The sequence below is a fragment of the Bos grunniens genome, chromosome 7, assembly GCF_055505025.1.
Source record: "Bos grunniens cultivar Pamir isolate PY7600 chromosome 7, Bosgru_T2T1.0, whole genome shotgun sequence".
NCBI classification, from domain to species: Eukaryota; Metazoa; Chordata; class Mammalia; order Artiodactyla; family Bovidae; genus Bos; species Bos grunniens.
In genome coordinates, this window is record NC_141171.1 from 71,095,659 (window position 1) to 71,116,539 (window position 20,881).

The window sequence follows — 20,881 nt, forward strand, 5'->3', positions numbered from 1 at the left end:
TTAGGGGCATGCTTCAGGGACATCACTGTTCCTATTTGGCTGCCCAGGGATTTTTATTTTGCTGGGTGTAATACCCTAACAGAGGGGAGGTAGAATTTCAATGATAGGGTGGGGGTGGAGATGGAGACAAGAGTCTTGGTGACATGGCACCTGGGGAGAGGGAATAGATTGCAGGAAGACTGGAGATAGTAACTAGTGATGTCTGTGGAAGACTAACAGGTCTTGTGTAGTGTGTGATATAAACCTCTCTCCATCCTCCAATTCAAGTTAACTTGCATTCATTTCCAAATGTATGGAGAACTGGGTTTGTTTTGGGGGATGTGGCAGAGTACTGAATGTAAACTCAAGGCTGGCATCAGTCAAGAGCAGAAGCAGTCAGAGGGAACCCTGTATGTATTGATCACCATTGTATTAATATAAAGATGAAATAGCTTGCTTACTTATGCAGATCTAACCCTCCACATGAAATTGAGTGACATATGGAGAGTATTCATATTGCTGTATTAATGTGAATTAATAAGAAAAGCTGGTTGGCATAAGGCTTTCCTCCTCCCATCCTTACTCCTTGGAAAGAGAAGCAACATTGTTTTGCTAAAGCAAACTGAGGATTATATGGGATCTTTGGAAATGGGGAGGAGGAGACAGGAAGTATTCCTTCAGACTAGAGAGGCAGAAGATGCTGATATCTCAAGACTGTTTTGTTTGTTTTTAATCTACTGCTGCTTAAAGAAACATCTCAAAACTTGGTGACTTAGAACAACAATAACATTTATTTTGCTCATGAATTGGCAGTTTGGCCACGGTTGGGTGTGAACAGTGTCTTGTTTTCTCCACTCTGCGGGGGCGGCTGCAGACCTCTTATGGTTTGTTCACTCACATGCCTGGCTGCCAGCTGGGGCCTTGGCTGGGGCTTCCAGCCAGCACACCTACACCTCTTCCTGTGGCCTGGGCTGCTTCTTCACCACGTGGAGTTTCCACGGACGAGCATCGTGGGAGGAAGAGCCAGGCAGAGCTGTGTCACCTTTCCTAACCTAGCCTGGGAAGTGCTGCTGTGTCACTTTAACTGCATTCTCACTCACTCATTAGAAGTGAGTCACCAAGTGTGGTAATTCTCTAGGGCTGTCATAACAAAGAACCACAGGGTGGGAGTCTTAAACAACAGAAATTTATTTCTCATAGTTTTGGAAGCTTGAAGTCCAAGATCAAGGTGTCACCAGGATGGGTTTCTTCTGAGGACTCTCTTCTTGGTTCGTAGATGGCTGTCTTCTCCCTATGTCTTCACATGGTCCTCTGTGTGTGTATGTCCTGATCCCCACTTCTTAGAAGAGCACCAGTCAGATTAGATAAGGTCCCAGCCTAATGGTCTTATTTTATTTATCTATTCAAGGGTGCTATCTACCACTACAACTGGGTAACTGTTAGGGGCTTTGCCAAGTCCCATAGTTGACAAGGCTTTACCTCTGCCCAGTGCCCTGAAGAGGTTATGGAATCTCCAAGAACACTTGGATCATGGCTTTCAAAAGAAAGCCCAGAGATTTGAGCAGCATGGAAGCACTGCTTGTCTTCAAAAAGGACACAGGTTTAAACAGTCACTTCAGCAAGAATTTAGGATTTTATCTGGAGGTTGGGTATGAATCTAGGGAGTGGAAGGACTCTCAGAATCACTCAGATTGAATTTCCCATCAACATGGCACCCAAGGGCTTAAGGGTTGGATTTTATTTGACTTGAAGTAACGCGATGTTTCTTCTAATGGGACTGTGAAGAAAAATTCATACCCATTCCTTGGCATCAGGCACACATAGGTTACAGTGGAATATGAGTTATGTAAGCTTTTCACTTTAGGTGGCTTTGTGCTGCTCCCCCTCCATTCAACCAGAAACAGTATGGTAGAGAGGGTTCTCAACCATCTCCATTCTGACGTGTGATTCCAGACACCTGCTGTGGCAACTGGTGGGATCAGCAGCTGCCATGCTGCTGCTGAGTTGCTTCAGTTGTGTCCGACTCTGTGCGACCCCATAGATGGCAGCCCACCAGGCTCCCCCATCCCTGGGATTCTCCAGGCAAGAATACTGGAGTGGGGTGCCATTGCCTTCTTTGAGCAGCTGCCATAGGTGTGGTTAAAAAAGTAAAATTAAAATGGCATGTTTTGAGTCAGGTGAGATGGTTTGGGAAGTGGAGGATGATTGAGGGAGTTGACGCTGGGGAAGACCACTGAGTCATCGACCCTCCCAAGTGGGTCTCCAACAAGGGTCCTCCTGCCCAGTGTCGTGCTTGCACCAATAGAACAAGAACAAGTTTGGTTCAGAAGCAAAGGGAGGTTTATTCTTTGATTTAAAGGTGGAGGACTGTGAGCTTGCACTCTAGAGCACACATTCTCCTCCGCAGGCTGTGGGTGGGGCTGCTTTAAAGGGTTCTGTCAGTGGGGTGGGGAGGGGGCGGAGTTCTCTTGGGAAGGGCTCAGCTGTGCCGCTCACGCTCCAGTTTGTAGTCCCGGGTGCAACATCTCTGCACACAGCCCGGTGCTGTCGCCATCTTGGTTTAAGGTATTGAGTGCAACCGTTTAGCACTAGGAACTCAGGTCTGAAGTGCTGGGTCAAGGCCTCTGCATACGGGCCCCCATGAGCAAGTGAAACCAGACTAAGACCAAGGGAAAAAGGGAAAAAAGAAAAAAAGGTTAGACTTTATTTTTTACCCAGATTCTGTTTTTATTCTGCAGGAATTGATAGTGGGCTTTGCTGGTGACAGATCCCTCCTCTGTCTTTCTCCTCGTTCTTGAGGGGCGCTGAGGGTGAAGGTCCACTTTCTGCTGCTTTGTGGTGTCCTAATAGCCCCGGGTTGGAGAAGGCAATGGCACCCCACTCCAGTACTCTTGCCTGGAACCTGGTAAGCTGCAGCCCATGGGGTCGCTAGGAGTCGGACACGACTGAGTGACTTCACTTTGACTTTTCACTTTCATGCATTGGAGAAGGAAATTGCAACCCACTCCAGTGTTCTTGCCTGGAGAATCCCAGGGACGGGAGAGCCTGGTGGGCTGCCGTCTCTGGGGTCGCACAGAGTCGGACATGACTGAAGCGACTTAGCAGCAATAGCCCCAGGTAGAGGAGCAGAGCTTCTCCCCAGCTGCCTTTAAATGTGTTTGATTGTCACCAGGCCTGAGCCCTGAGTGACAAATACTTGAAGTTTTATAGGTTCTGACCTTTGGAAACAAAGTATAACAGTTAGTTTAGGATGCATGGCCCAAATATTAGCAAGAGAATAGTGGTCATTATGGGGGCCCAGGAAAGGTAAAAATCAAGTGACGCTAGGAAGGGCCTGTTTTACCACACTCCAGATTTTTTTGGTCAAATTATGCTGAATAGTTTGAAGGTGAAGCTGCTCTCATTTGCCACCATGGCAGTTACCTTTTTTACGGTGATAGTGTTATATATGGTTCCCTGGCCAAGGTCATTAGCACCCCTATGAGTACGGTGATTCCTGCAGTTAGTGGTCCTTTCCTATTTCAATTTGGGCATGATATATATATACATATCCAACTGTCAGTGAAGTTCTGTCCTTTCTGAAAATCCGCGGTCACACTTTTGTTGTTGTTTGGAAGAGAAGCTTCAGGTCAGAGAGAAGTTCACGTGAGTAGTCCAGGGGGTCCATTGCCCCAGTTTGTCTTTCTGGAGTTTGGGGCTTGGAGGCCTTTTCACTTGAGTGTGATGTTGCCACAGAGTAACCCCAGCCGCAGCTTCAGAGCAGAATGAGTGGTCAGGATCACCAAGTGAGCTCTGTTCCAATTAAGAGTGAGTTGGTCTTATGGAATGCTGGTTTTCCAGGTCTTTAGCTTCACCCCATCTCCTGACCAGTAGGAGTAGACAGCCAGTGGGTGTGGGCAGTACCCGGTTACCATATTCCATAAGGGTTTCTCATGGAATATGAAATGTGGAAACCATATTCCTGGTTTCTCCTACCTAGAAAGCAGTGTTTCTTTTGTTCCATTTCTTTTGTTCATGGTGCAGATGGTGCGTTGTTCCATTTCAACAGGGCTAAGATGTTCTTTCTCTCATGAGGCTTGGGAATGGGTCTACCATACATAAGTTCAGATGCACCACTTACCTTTAACATATCTCTTGGAAGTAACCTCATGTGAAACAGGGCAATTGGGAGTAACTTAATCCAATTTTCTTGAGTCTCCTGGTGTATCTGGGCTAAGGTTCATTTTAAGGTCCAATTGAATCTCTCTACTTTCCCTGATTATTGAGGTCTTGGGGCCGAATGTAAGGTTCAGGGCACTCGTATCCCTTCTGTCATTTGAGACATGAATGCTGTGTTGTTACCTCTTTGTCCAAATCCTGGGAGCCCAAACCTGGGCATTATCTCTTTTAGTAATACTTTAGCCACTTTGACTGCCATTTCAGTTCTCGCAAGGTGATGCTTCTACCCATCCTGAAAACATGTCCACTAGCACCATACCCACCAGCTTCAGATATCTGAAGCTGCCCGATGTTCTCAGTGTGACAGTGAAATCGATCGGCCTGTCTTCCCCAGGATAGGTCCATCTGGTCTGAATGGACCTTATCTGGGGGTTTCTGTGGAGGGGGTCTAGTGCTGGGGTTGTTCATGGTGAAGGTGGAATATGTATCAACTATCTAATTACACTTTCATGCCAGGAGTCACCATGACCTCAATTAACCAATTATATAGGACTTCCCACTTACAGTGAGTTCCTTGATGAACCTCCTTAATGGCTTGATAACTGGTGGTTTTGGGAAAGAAATGCTGCCTTTGTTTATTAACTAGCCACACATGGCCTCCTAGATCTCTACTGAAGCCCATTTCTGGACTTGGTTTAATTCTATTTTTGTATAGACTGGAGAGTAATTGGATGGATCTGGCCTCTTAGGTATGAAGGATAATTGCCAAGTTCCTGGTTCTATTGTGGCCCTTTTCGCAGTTTTGTCCACTTTGGTGTTGCCCTTTTATTAGTTCTGCATTCCCTTTATGATGACCCCTACAGTGAATCACTGCTATTTTTCTCGGACACTGCACTGCTTCTAGAAGTCTCAATACCTTCCCATAGCAGGGTTGTAGTACCTGCTACTGCCCATAGGCAAGGAAGCCATCCTTGGTAGGTTGATCTAATTGTTTAGAGAAATAAGCAATGAGCTAAGCAAAGGGCCCCAGTTTTTGAGGGACCAAAGATGATTCCTCTTCTCTCATGAATGTAAAGGTCAAAGGGTTTAACTTAAATCTGAGATGGCAGATTTAGGGCAAGGGCCTCCTTCTAAAAGTAGTTGCTTTTTGAGTTCTTGAGAGATTCTGAATTCCATTCAAAAGGATCATCATCTTTTCCTTTCAACATTTTATATAGAGGCCTAGCTATTAGACCATAGTTAGGAACTTAGATGAGGCAAAACCCATGCACCCCCAGGAAAACCCCTCTAAGCTGTCTTCTAGTTTTAGGAGGGGAAAGGCTGCAAATGACTGCTTTCCTTTCCTTGAGTAGGCATCTCTGACCTTCTTTGAGAATGAAGCCTAGGTAGGTCACCCTAGTTTGTGGTATTTGAGCCTTTTGTCTTGTATCCTTTATCAGGGGGTGGGTATGGGGGAGTCCCCATTGCCATCTTGAATTGAAGTGTCATGAGCCGTGCTTCTGTGGGTTTCAGGAGCAGCCATTGACAACAGGAACTCTGGTCTGAAGTGCTGAGTGCAAGGCCTCTGCATGCAGTACTCTGTGAGCAACTGCACCTAGATTAAGCACACACACACACACACACACACACACACATACATACATGTACACACACACAGATTAGACTAGTACATGGATTTTGTTTTTATTCCTTTGGGAATTGTTAATGGGCTTTGCCAGTCACACCTGGACAAATGTACCCATGCCTCCCTCTACCCTGCCTACAAGTGTCTTTTCCAACAGAACTTGTTATGTTTTCACTTCCCTTTTTATGTTTCTTCAAATGCCACCAATAAAAGATTCAATTACGTTGACATGTCCCTCTGGAAGGCTTGAGGGTGATCAGCGGGTTCATTAGTTTTGTAACAGGACATTTTGGTTGGATCTGGGACTCATTACCCACTCCTCCATTAGTACGAGAGGCCTTGGTTTGTTCTGGGGTGAGATGGCTGAGTATTTGCCCTTATGTAGTTGGGAGCACAGTCACTCCCTGAGAGGAAAGAGGTAGGAACTCCAGCTTAATCTCTTGGAGGCTCAGAGTTTAAAATTTGCCCAATGGCCTTTAGTGACCTCAGCACGGTCAGATTGCAGAGGATCATGAGGCACCAGAAAAAGAATTTTCTGTGAGTGTAAAGGAGAATCAAACAGATGGGCCATCTTTTTCACCAAAGGTGAGACACGAAAGGGGTATCATTCTGGGTCTGTTGGAAAGACTGACTCAGCATCATTCCTGGCACTTACAACAGGTGGACACACAATCCATAGTCTTCCATCCACCCTTCTCTCAGCCTCAAATCAACTTCAAGACTCTGGCACCACAAAGGACAAACTAGCCAAGCAAATGCTTATTCATTGCCTACTCTTTCCACATCACAACTGTCTTCAGAGAGCAAAAAATTAATAAATTCAACTACATAAAAATTCAGATGCCTTTATGGAAGCAAATTCTACAAAGTCAGAGATAACAATAAAATGGTACACACTGTTTGCAACACATACAACAGACTAAAAAGTAATTTCCGTATTTTATAAACAGCTCATACAAATCAATAAGAATAAATATGAACAAACCAACCAAGAAATGGGCAAAGGATATGAAAGACAGTTCACATAAAAACAAATGCAAATAGCCATAAGTGTATAAAGAGATTTTCAACTTTCTCCTAATTAAAGACATGCAAATCTAAGCAATGAGATGCCATTTTTCATGTATCAGATGGGCAAAAATCTAAAAAGTTTGGTAATACCACATGTTGTTGAGTGAATAAAGGAATAGACTCATTTATAGTCGGTGAGCATGTTACTGAATGTTATGTTTTAGTTGGGCATTTGGGCAATATCAATGGTAATTGTAAATGCGTATACCCTTTGATCGATGGGTAAGGGTTCAATCCACATATACATTCACAAAAGTATACCAGATTATAGCTACAAAAATATTCCTTGCAACATTGTTTGTAAAAGAGGAAATTGGAAAGAGAGATAAATAGGATTGGTTATTCCAGTTATGGCATGTTCATATGACAGAATGTTATGCAGCCATTAAAAAGGATGTGCTAAATCATTTCCAGTCTATTAGAAAAGCAAAGTATATAACAGTATGCACAAAATGGTCCTATTTGTGTGAGTAAAAAAGAATATGTATGCTAATTAATGCATGAAACATTTCTAAAAAGATTCACACAAATTTTGAGAGTTGGATAGTCAGGAGTGAGAGAAAGCAATTTTACTTTTTTTCCCATATACTTCTATTATATTCATGTTTTTTAAGACATGGTTTGCATGTCTTGGTTTTATTTTTTTGAAAAGGTTTGCAGAAATCTCCCTAGAGTGTAATATTCTTTTTACAAGTCTGTGTTCCTTATGAGTGTAAACTTGCTGGATAGGGTCGGCCCAGCAGAGGGTGTTTCTGTGTGGGACAGATGCCACGTGGTAATGCCAGACTGATTTATGACATCACACGAGATGCTGATGGTAGTCTCTGGGAAGCTGAGGTCTCCTGTGAACAAAGTAGAACAGAAACAGTGAAATATCTGAGTTAGTGTTGAAATTCCTCTGTTCTTACAGACTGGTGGGAGATAGGAAAACTTGGATCACAGGGATATATTCTCTCCAGCCCCCTAACTTCTGGCTAGTTCCGGTTAAAGTTTTAGGTCAGATTGCATTTGTAGAAGTTAAATGTGCCATCCATTATTGAATGAAAAGAGGGTTTTGTAGATGTCAGCTCTTGAGCACAATACCCCAAGCATGGAAGAGCATTCCTTTGACTTTGAATACATCCTGTGACTTGTTTCCCAAGCAGGAGTACTGGCCCATGCAGGGACAAAATAGAAGTCTAGTAATTGTAAGCGATTCTGCATAAAAATGGAATGAAGATACGTGGCATCAGACCACTCTTTCCTGCAGTAAGTATCAGGAGGAAAAGTGTAACCCATCATGTCAGGGTCCCACATCTTTCAGTCTTAAAGCCAAAGAGTGTGGTCAAAGAATGAATGTAAAAATTTCAAATGAAATAAAAATTTTTACTTCCCATTCTCATTCACTATGGCAGTAATACACAATTTGTGACAGTTCTTGAACTTAAACAGGCATCAGAATCACCTGGAGAACATTTTATAAAGATTGCTGGACCTTCTCCCCAGAGTATCTGATTCAGTAGGTCTGAGAATTTGCATTTCTAGAAAATTCCTAAGTGATGTTATTAGTCCTAGGACCACAGTTTGAGAACCACTGGTTTAAAGGACACTTCATCAATTTTTTCTCTCCCATCAACAACACTTACTTTCCTTAGCTGTTCTCAGGATTTCTCTCTAAAGCTTACCTAAATAGGATGTGGGAGGGAGGCTCAAGAGGGAGGGGATATATGTATGCCTATGGCTGATCCATGTTGATGTATGGCAGAAACAAACACAATATTGTAATTATCCTTCGATTAAAAATAAAGAAATTTAAAAAACGCACCTAAAAACCTATCTAAATCTAAACCTTAATCATCCCTAAACCTTGTACCTCTTTCCCTCTTTGCATTTTTTCTGCCATGTGCATGTGCCAAAGAACACATCTGGTCTCCCTGAAAGGGTGAGGAGAAGAACATACTAAATAGGCAAAGCCAGACTCCACTTTCACAAATAGGGAGTGGACTGAACACTCATGTGCTCATTTTCAGCTTCTCCTCAGACAAATGGACATTCATCTTCTATTAGGGGCTGCATACAGGTCGCAAAGAGTCGGACACAACTGAACGACTGATCTGATCTGATCTGACCCACAGTATACAGCAGCGGGTAGCTTTAATCTCTGAGTCTGCCCTGAGGCTGCCTAAGCATGGCGCCCACAGAGGGTCCTTGTGGCCTTATTCCCAGAAGGGAAATTTTGGCAAGAGCAGAGAAAAGCCATCCAGAATGTTTGTTTTTAGTTTACTCAGGGGGGCCTGGCTCCCTGCAGAATCCTCTCTGTTGTCTTTCCTGCTTCTCATTCTCTCACTACCAGGATCTCTCTTCTGCCTCCTCAGCTAGAGGCTGCAGGAGGCTGCCTTCTAGGGCAAGTGTCAGGCCACACTGGCAGGGGTTATCCCAGAGGCAACAGGGGCTCCTGGGAAGATGGAAGTTAGATAATTCTCTTATTGCAAGATAATAAGATCTTTCTTCTCTCCATTTTCTGGTAGGAAGGAAAGAAGGAAGGAAGGAGAGAAGAGAAGAGAAGAAGTGAAGGAAGAAAGGAAGAATGGAGAAAAAGAATCCAATTTAGTTTATTTAGGCAATATGATCTAATAAACCCTATTCAAAATGCCATCTTTCCACCTCCTCTGAGTGACATTAATCTATGTAAATACAGCTCTTGTGCAAATTCATAAGTACTTTTCTAGAAAGAGGGGAGACTCAAACCTGCAGTTAAAAGTGTAGTCTCTTAGAGCAGTGCTTCCTAAATATGGAGCATATAGGAATCCCTTCCTACACCTTTGGTCTTGGTAAAATGTAGATGCTAGTTCAAGGGGTTCTGGGTGGGGCCTGAGGCTCTGTGTTTCTAACAAGCTCCTAGGGGATGCTGATGCTTCTGGTCTGTGGACAGCACAATGTAGCAAGGTTGTAGAGTGCTTAAAATTAGAAGCAACCTTAGAGATAAACTTGAACCCAGTCTTTTTCACAAATAGGACACCTGGAGCCCTGAGTGGTTGTATGACTTCCCCAAGGCCACACAGCTGGTTAGTGGCAGAACCGTTGTCCCCAGTTCAGCACTCTTTCTACTTCCCCAGGAAGGAAGCAAGGCAGGAGTATGAAGCCAGGCATGCTAGAAAGTAAACACTTAAAAGAAGTATCTGGACCTGGGGAAGCCAATATCCAAGTCCGCTTTGCCAGTGGTCCCCAAGTTGGGACCCTGGACTGTGACCCTCTTCACTAAGGAGCTGGTTGCTACTGACCAGTCACCTAACAGTCACAGATTTGAGAAAAGCAAAACTGCTGGTGTTTTCCTGAGTCGTGGTTGGACCTGGTAATTTATGGTGGTTGTCAAGTTAGGATGTTAAGTGCCTTTATGGTCCATCAGGGACCTCCTGGGGAGACAAAATTGCCTGGAATAATGGGGCTGTGCTAGGAAAGCTGCAATTCTCACCAGGGCAAACCCTTGGGAGAAAATCTAAGAAGAACTGAATGATATACTAGAAACCCAGTGGAAGTTTGATCCCTGAGAGACTTTGCACCTCCTGAGCCCTTTCATTTTCATATTCCTCCTCTTCATTGTTTTGAAAATTGTCCAAGACACCTGGGAATCCTGGAATTGGAAATAAAATTTCCCAGGAGGGAAAACATTTGTTCTGTAGTGTTTATCAGGCCAAACCACTGTGGCAAGCTGGGTTACTACCAGAAGGAACCCTAGATTGGATGTTTGAAAACCTACACTTCAGGCCTGATTCTACTACTCATCAGTCCTTGAGAGGATTTCTGGGAAAATGGTACAATTCATTCATTCATTCACTGGTTCATTTATTCATTCAGTCAATCCACAAACATTTATTGACAACCAACTCATGTGCCAAAATTAAAACACACACACACACACACACACAAATCCTCTAGCTCTCAAGAGATTCATAGTCTAATATGGGAGATGGGTAAACCAACAATTAGTTATAGCTATGAGAGGTGCAGGAAGCATGGTGTTTAGAGCATAAAGGAGAAATAGTGACATCAGACTTGTTGGTGGGTGAAGGCTTCCTTGAAGAGATGATAGTTGAATTGGGTCTTGAGGGAAGAGTGGAAAGGATGGGGTCATAGAAAGAAACTTCTAGGCAGAAAGATTACAAGTTTTTATGTGCAGTTGGATCACAGGGTTTATGGTGGTGTGATGTGGGTGGAGCCAGGTCGTGAAGACCTTGTGTACTAAGCTGAGGCCCAGGTTCAATTAGATAAAGCTGTGATGAGAAATTTTATGTGATTCAGTTCAGTTCAGTTCAGTTGCTCAGTCGTGTCCTACTTTTGCAGCCCCATGAATCACACCACGCCAGGCCTCCTTGTCCATCACCAACTCCCAGAGTTCACTCCAACTCATGCCCATCAAGTCAGTGATGCCATCGAGCCATCTCATCCTCTGTCGTCCCCTTCTCCTCCTGCCCCCAATCCCTCCCAGCATCAGGGTCCTTTCCAATGAGTCAACTCTTTGCATGAGGTGGCCAAAGTATTGGAGTTTCAGCTTTAGCATCAGTCCTTCCAATGAACACCCAGGACTGATCTCCTTTAGGATGGACTGGTTGGACCTCCTTGCACTAATCACTGATGGAATTCCAGGCGAGCTATTTCAAATCCTGAAAGATGATGCTGTGAAAGTGCTGCACTCAGTATGCCAGCAAATTTGGAAAACTCAGCAGTGGCCACAGGACTGGAAAAGGGCAGTTTTCATTCCAATCCCAAAGAAAGGCAATGCCAAAGAATGCTCAAACTACTGCACAATTGCACTCATCTCACACGCTAGTAAAGTAATGCTCAAAATTCTCCAAGTCAGGCTTCAACAATATGTGAACTGTGAACTTCCAGATGTTCAAGCTGGTTTGAGAAAAGGCAGAGGAACCAGAGATCAAGTTGCCAACATCTGCTGGATCATCGAAAAAGCAAGAGAGTTCCAGAAAAACATCTACTTCTGCTTTATTGACTATGCCAAAGCCTTTGACTGTGTGGATCACAAAAAACTGTGGAAAATTCTGAAAGAGATGGGAATACCAGACCACCTGACCTGCCTCTCAGAAATCTGTATGCAGGTCAGTAAGCAACAGTTAGAACTGGACATGGAACAACAGACTGGTTCCAAATAGGAAAAGGAGTTCGTCAAGGCTGTATATTGTCACCCTGCTTATTTAACTTCTATGCAGAGTACATCATGAGAAATGCTGGGCTGGAAGAAACACAAGCTGGAATCAAGATTGCTGGAAGAAATATCGATAACCTCAGATATGCAGATGACACCACCCTTATGGCAGAAAGTGAAGAGGAACTAAAAAGCCTCTTGATGAAAGTGAAAGAGGAGAGTGAAAAAGTTGGCTTAAAGCTCAATATTCAGAAAACTAAGATCATGGCATCTGGTCCCATCACTTCATGGGAAATAGATGGGGAAACAGTGGAAACAGTGTCAGACTTTATTTTTTGGGGCTCCCAAATCACTGCAGATGGTGATTGCAGCCATGAAATTAAAAGACGCTTACTCCTTGGAAGGAAAGTTATGACCAACCTAGATAGCATATTAAAAAGCAGAGACATTGCTTTGTCAACAAAGGTCTGTCTAGTCAAGGCTATGGTTTTTCCAGTGGTCACGTATGGATGCGAGAGTTGTACTGTGAAGAAAGCTGAACGCCGGAGAATTGATGCTTTTGAACTGTGGTGTTGGAGAAGACTCTTGAGAGTCCCTTGGACTACAAGGAGATCCAACCAGTCCATCCTAAAGGAGATCAGTCCTGGGTGTTCATTGGAAGGACTGATGCTGAGGCTGAAACTCCAATACTTTGGCCACCTCATGTGAAGAGTTGACTCATTGGAAAAGACTCTGATGCTGGGAGAGATTGGGGGCAGGAGGAGAAGGGGACAACATAAGATAAGATGGCTGGATGACATCACCGACTCGATAGACATGGGTTTGGGTGAAGTCCAGGAGTTGGTGATGGACAGGGAGGCCTGGCATGCTGTGATTCATGGGGTCACAAAGAGTCGGAAACGACTGAGTGACTGAACTGAATTGAACAGTAAATCTATGAGAGGTAGGTATTGATATTGTAACTATTGTACGGACATAAAATCTGAAGCTCAGGGAGGGCATGTAACTCAAAGCCATGCAGCTGGATGTCTGATACAGAGTGCTTGCTCTGAGCCTCATCAGATCCAGTGCACCCTTTCATAACAAATATTTTTAACCTTCCTTTATTATTATGAAATGAAGTTCAAACATAATACTCATTTAAAAGCATATTTAAAACAAGTATTTATTTTAATTGAAGGATAATTGCTTTACAACGTGGTTTTTTCTTCCATATGTCAAAATGAATCAGCCAGAGGTATATATATGTCCCTTCCCTCCTGAACCTGCCTCTCACATCCCACACCATCCCATTCCTCTAGGTTGTTACAGAGCCTTGGTTTGAGTTCCCTGAGTCATATACAGCAAATTCCCATTGGTTATATATTTTACATATGGTAGTGTATATGTTTCCATGTTACTCTCTCCATCTGTCCCATTCTCTCTTTCCTCTCCCTACCCCTGTGTCGATAAGTCTGTTCTCTGTGTCTGCATCTCCACTGCAGCCTTGCAGATAGGTTCATTAGTATTATCTTTCTAGACTCCATATATATGTGTTAATATGCAATATTTGATTTTCTCTTTCTCACTTACTTCACTCTGTGTAATAGGCTCTAGGTTCATCACCTCATTAGAACTGACTCATATGTGGTCTGTTTTATGACTGAGTAACATAATGTTCAATTAGATACATAATTTTTACAATAATATAATGTATATATTATAAACCTATAATATAAACAAAAAGAAAGATAATTTATAATAAAATAATACACATTTCAATGTGGAAATGCTCTAACCTGAGGGTTATAGAAGCATTATGAAGTAGTTGACGGTTGTATTATATGTAGAATCACCTTGAATGCGATAGCTATGGATCCAAACTGATATCTCTGTGTTGAGGGAATGAAGTAAAAATACTGTGAGCTGTGATGGTGAGAGGGAACTAATATCCTGTAATGGCAAAACATCCTTGGTAAAGTGCTGACTAACAACAAGTGAAGTATTCTCTCAAAGACTGGTATCAGAACTGAGATATGCACCCTGATCAGCTAATTCCAGAGTCTGAGCAAATAATCCCTACATGGGGATGATTGCTTCATCATGGAGGTTATTTCATGTCTCAGGGGTATCCATGGTGGCTGGGAGGGGCCTGAAGAGACCCTTGGAAGACAAGATTTGGTGCTGTGGAGCCCAGGGTTCCCAATGGAACTTGGGATAACAAGTTGGGCTGCCTTGCCTCTTTGATCTTTGCCACGGTTTTCCCAGTGGTTGGGATCTCTTCAGTTCTGGGTTATTGACTGAGAAGGTTTCCCAATTCTTCAGTGGAGACTTCCTTGTTTTTTAATTAAGCTATAGCAGGACTCTAACCTCATCTAGCAACAGATGGAATGCATAACACTTCCCATTGGACTTAAAGAATTAAAACTTGAGAACAAGAGACTATTCAGTTATTTTTACAAGTATTTGCCAACCCCCTATTTTTGTTGTTGTTGTTATATATCTTTGTTGACAAACCATGCCAAACCTTAGTGGCCTAAGACAACAATAATTGAGTATTTTTCAAGATCTTATGGGAGGTTATTCTGCTTCACATGATATTGGCTAGGGCACTCAGATGCTAGTAAGTCATAAGGGACTGTCTATCCTTTTATGTGAGCCCTTCTACGTGGCTTCTTGGGTGCCCTCACAGCATGACTGCTAGATTCCTAAAAGGTCTCTAAGTGGCCAAGGTAGAAGTTGTAGGTCCTTTTAAAGGCACAGCTTCAGGGGTTACACAATCTCATTTTAGCAGTATTCTTGTAGTCAAAACAAGTCATGGGGCTAGTCCAGATTTAAGGGGAAGCTAAAGCAAGTCCATTTTTTTGATAATAAATTGCAGAGAATTTATGGCCATCTTTACTCTAAAACCTACTGTGTTCAAGGCACAGTGCTAGGTTCTTGGGGTTATTAATGGTGAGCAAAATCAGACATAATCTTTGTTCTCCTGAGTTTGTAGTCTAGTGGCAGGAGAAAGAAATCAAATAACCACACACACACTTGCATAAATCAAAGGGCTATGGACGGATGTATCTGACGCTGTAAGAGCATAAAAACAGAACAAAGTCATAACTAAGAAAATCAAAGAAGACTTATGTGATAAATTAATACTCAAGCTGAGATCTGAAGAGTCAGTGAAGGAATAAAAGTTGTTTATATGCCTAGCATATGATAATTCCTCAACTAATATTTGCTGAATGAATGAGTGAGGGACAAGTGCAAAGTCTGTGTGTCAGGAAAACCAATGTGGCTATAGAATGGAGAAGATGGAAGGTGTGGTATGAGAGAAGGCCTGAGGAGGATAGACCATTGTAGACCCTTGAAGCTGTGTTGAGGACTTGGGTCTTCAGCCTCAGAGTAATGGATTTTCAGCTGGGACAAGTTGACCTAATAAGGGCTTTGGGCTTTGAGAAGGTTATTTTGACTGTAATATGGAGAATCAAATAGTTTGGAGGGGTAGGTGGTAAGTGGAGCAGAGAAGAGGGATAAAGGGAGGATGGTTAGGATGTAGAGTTAGAGAAAACTGAGGAGCTCTATCAAAGCTGTGGGAAGAAAATGGTTCTGAACTGGTAGCCAGTTCCTCTTCCCTTAGCTCCTACTGCCCTGGGAGCCTATGGTAGGCTCCATGGGAACATATAGGTTGTCTGGACCAACCAAAAAGCTCTGATCCCTGGAAAGCAGCTTGTGGTGGACTCAGAGAGAGTCACAGAAGAGGCAAACACAACTTGTTTTCACCCCTAGAGCTGCAGTTCAGGCTGGGGCGCCATCTCTCACCTCAGGCTCCAAAGGAGGAATATTGATTTCTGCAACTGAGAGTGTAATTGGGCATTTGCTTTCACTTGCAAGTCTCTCCTCTTATGCTGCTCTTACCCTGGGTGCAGTGAACCCATGGGTGTGGAGATCGATGGCTGTGAACAGGATGAGGTCGAGGAGAGCAGGGTTCTTTACTCAAGTGCGTGCTGTTCCAAGGTGTTGCATGAATCACTGTCAACTCCCTGAGATACAGGAGCCACGGAAACAAGGGCCACACATCCAGGATTTTCCATCAGAGGCATGGTGAGAGTATTGCTTCTAACTGTGTTATTGTGGAAAATTTCAAATTTGTTAAAAAAAAAAGAACAGTATCATGAAGCCGGCCATCAGCTCCATCAGTTCACAGCCTGTCTCCCCTGTATCATTTGGAAGCAATCCTAGGCAGCATTTAACTTCATCTATAAATATCTTATATATATTTTTTAAATATAAGGGCTCTTTAATCTAAAAAATAAGTTTAGAAATATTAACAGTTAGAAATATCATATTTGTAATTATATATTATGATACATTAAGGTGACTGACATCATCAAATAATTGATGTTTGTGCAGTTTTCCATGTTTTATTTTAAAAGTTTCTGTGGTTTAATTTGTTCACTGAATCAGAATCCAAATAAAGTTCACACATTGTGGTTGATTATTATGCCTTTTAGGTCCCTTGTAATTTATAAGCTTTTCCCTCTATTGTTCTCTTTTTAAAATTTTTTCTTGCAAACATTTTGTAGGAGAAAACGAGCGGGTGTCATGTAGAGTTTCTCCCACCTTGATCTTACTGATGACATCTCTGTGGCGGCATTTAACAGATTCCTTGTCCCTTGTGCCTACTGTAAATTGGTGGTTGGATGTTGAAGTTTGATTGCATTCATAATCAGTTTTTTGGGGGACTGCGGCCTCGTTGGTGGTGCTCTGTTCTTCTGTCAGTGTCTCTCTGTCAGATTGTCTGTCTGCAGTATGAGTAATCATTGATCATTGCTCAGATCCTTTCGTTTGTATTGCAAAATGGCATGGACTAATTCCATATTTCATCTTTTTTTAAATTAGCTAGAATACCTCTCTGCAGAGAAAATTTCCCTTGTTAACTGTTTGGTTATGCTGGGGCATAGTTCTTAGAGAAAAATATAATGAATACACAATTATTTTCCTTTATTTACCAGTTTTCTAAATAATATGTTGGTACCACAGCAACCACTATGAGTGATTAATGAGTGTTTTAAAGATCATAAATTTAAATATATTAGATGTGATTTGTTGGTTAGCTACTCAAATTATTCCATCTTGGCTGATGGGAGTCTCTTCAAGTTGGCTCTTAAATCCTTTTGGTATAATCGTCATAATCTTTGATAGCTTCTTTGCTTTCTGGTACGACAAATTTTCCAGGCTCATTTTGTACATTTCCTGCCGCAGACATGAAATCTGTCATTTCTCCAAGGAGCCTAGATTTCTTTTTTGTGAGAAATGGTGTTTAGAGATAGCAATCTAGGCACAAGAAGTGCTCAGTACTTCTGCGTTGTTTTTAGGCCTTTTCTGTGGCTAGAATGAGGAAATATGTATCATACTGATACATATCATACAGATAGCTTTTATTCAAATTCAGCATTATAGGGCTTTTGCTCTCTACCATCTACCTTCCACTTGTCTCTACTTTCACCCATGTTGAAAATCTTGATTTTTTATATTAATACAAAATTATTCTTTGACTCATCTCACAATAGACTTGAAATTACAATACCAACACTACCACCATCAATACAATTACTAAAAACAACTTTTTTCCCCAGTTTCCTTTGTCCTTAGAATATGTCCTAGTGAAGATGTACATTCAATTAACTGCTTTGAATAGTTCTTTCTGTGATCATACCAACAAATGGTTACATATTTAAATATCTTTGCTTCATTTACCTTGAATTTTGTACTTTGTACAACAAGATATGTTTTTGAAAGTCCCTGCCACCTATTTCCTTCCTTCTTGCTATAAGTAATAACTTAAAAATTTTATGATTTATCTTTATATTACACAGATATTGATACAGAGACACATAATGTTTCATGTGTCCAAGTTGTACTTGCATTTCTCCTTTCTCAGATTAATTTTATTAATATACATTAATGTGTATGATTACACATTATTTATCACTTTTTAAGCTTCATAATATGTCCTGAATCAGAAAAAAACTGGTTCATATCCCGTCTATGCCTCCTATGTGAACTTGGACATGTATCTTAAGCTGTCTGAGCCTCATTTTTCTCATCTGTAAAATCAGAGCAATAATGCAGGAGCGTCTGACTCTTTTGTGACCCCATGGACTGTAGCCTTCCAGGCTTCTCTGTCTATGGAATTTTCCAGGCAAGAATACTGTAGTGGGTTGCCATTTCCTCCTCCAGGGGATCTTCCCTATCCAAGGATCGAACTCAAGTCTCACACATTGATGTCAGAGTTTTTACCGACTTAGTCACCAGGGAAGCAAGAACAATAATATCCACCTTCAAGTTCCCATGTAAGTTACATATATATGTAAGTATCAGCACAGCATGTGACACATAGTAGGTGCTCAGTGTAGTACCTCTAGTGGTTTTAGAGATGTTATATTTAGCAGTTCTTACACACCGCCCATTTCCTGAGATGGTGTCATTCCCCACCAGTATCCCACAGTGAAGCTTAAAAGGGGTGGATGGGCAATTTGAGAGTCACTGAATAAAGATTCAAGGAATTAGAATGTTAATACTGGCAAGAGCCCTGAGAGAGCTCAGCCTCTATCCTGCTTGTTTTTCAGAGGGATCCATCTAGAGACCTTGAGAGACCAAATGATTTGCCTAAGGCTACAAACCAGAATGGTAAAAGTCTTCTGGTGATGCCCAGCCCAGTTCTTTTTCAAGGTAACTTTTCTGTAAAACAAGTCCATCTTTTGCAGTTGGTAGAAGTTTCTCCCCGCATTCCTGCATTCTCTCTGTAAAAGGAGAAACCGGGTGAGGGATGGGTCAGGGAAACTATGCCTTGAAGAGAGTTTCTCCCCTCCCTTGCTATGTAAACATAGTAACGGGACTGGGCTGATTCCTATCGCAGAGCAGGGGCTCATGAATACATCCAGTTGGGGATTGCGGTAATGATAAGGAAGTTCAAGGAACAGTCCCTTATCCTCAGGAGGCTTTAAAGCAATTAAAACAACTTTAAGTTCACTTAAAAACCAAACATGGGCTGTAAAAATGTGTGTCAGTGCTTAAAACAAGAATGCATTTTAATAGCATTGTTTTATTTTCATTACCTCAACCTTTGGGGGTTATAACTGTCATTACTTCTGTTGTATATACATGGAAACTAAGATTTAAGTAGCTTCTGTGACTTTCCCAAAGTTACACAGCCAATGAGCAGAAAAGCTGGGCTTGGGTTCAGGTCTGTAACTCCCACCCCCAGGCTCGTCATCAGATGCTCACAGGTGTTGATGCAGTTCCACTCTAATCTGTTTCTGAGCTCATTTGTTTAGGGACAAAGAAAGATGAAACAGAAGGGATATATTCTGGAACAATTTGAAGGCACTTGATACTTAATTAATTAGCTCAGCCATTCATTCATTCATCTCTGTTTCTTCACTGTCTTAAGAGTTTGGACTCTACAGACTGCCTGGTTTTGAATCCTGCCTCTACCACTTACTAGCTAGGCGGGTGACTTACCTTCTCTGTGCCTCAATTTTTTCATCAATATACTGGGAATAATAGTGCCTACTTTATGAGTTGTTGAATTCATTTGTAAAAGAATTTAGAACTACTGCTCCATCAGTTCAGTTCAGTCGCTCAGTCGTGTCCGACTCTTTGCAACCCCACGAATCGTAGCACGCCAGGCCTCCCTGTCCATCATCAATTCCCGGAGTTCACTCAGACTCACGTCCATCGAGTCAGTGATGCCATCCAGTCATTTCATCCTCTATCGTCCCCTTCTCCTCCTGCCCCCAATCCCTCCCAGCATCAGAGTCTTTTCCAATGAGTCAACTCTTTGTGTGAGGTGACCAAAGTATTGGAGTTTCAGCTTTAGCATCATTCTTTCCAAAGAAATCCCAAGGCTGATCTCCTTGCAGTCCAAGGGACTCTCAAGAGTCTTCTCCAACACCACAGTTCAAAAGCATCAATTCTTCAGTGCTCTGTACTAAGAACCTTATAATCATCCTTATGTTGTTCCTGCTGCCAAGCGATGTGTTTGGTGGTCTGTGTTTCAACAAAAAGCCAGGAATCCTGGGATCTGGTTTAGCTCTGCTCCAAACAGCCATGTGACCATGGGCAGGTTATTTGTCACCTGAGAACCTCAATTTTTTTACCTGCAAAAGGAAGGGCTTTGACTCTATGATCTCTCAAGTCTTTCTACCTTCAAGTTTCAAGTTCTGAGGGGTCCTCCTTCTCTTTTCATCACAAATATGGGAACCCATCTTAATAGCATAGTCTTTATAGCTGGAAGCTCATTTTAAAAATGATCTTTTTTCACTCAACAGATCAGGAAAAAGAGGCTGATGCCTTTTCTTTTTTTCCTAGTCTTTTCTTTTCCTTTTTAAAAATTGAAGTATTTAAAAATTGAAGTCAATTAAAAATTGACTGTATTCCCTGTGTTGTACAACATAGCCTTGTCGCTTATCTTATACCTAATGGTTTATACCTCTTACTCCCCAACCTGTATGCTGGCCCTCTGCTGCCTCCCTCTCCCCCCTGATAACCACTAGCTTGTTCTCTGTATCTGTGAATCTGCTTCTTTTTTGTTATTTTCACTAGTTTGTTGTATTTTTTAGATTCCACATGTAAGTGATATCATACGATATTTGTCGTTGTCTGTCTGACTTACTGCACTTCACATAAAGCCCTCCAAATCCATCCATGTTGCTGCACATGGTAAAATTTTATTCTTTTCTATGGCTGAATAGAAGAAAAGGAAGTTTGTACCATTTCTATATGTGTGTCTCTAAGTGTGATCCTTAGATCATCCACCTTAGAACCATCTGGGTTGCTGTTAGAAATACAGATGCCTGGGCTTCAACATACCCACTGAGGCAGAACTTGTGGAGGTGGAGCCTGGATAATTGCCTGCTTAATAAGGATTCCAAGTG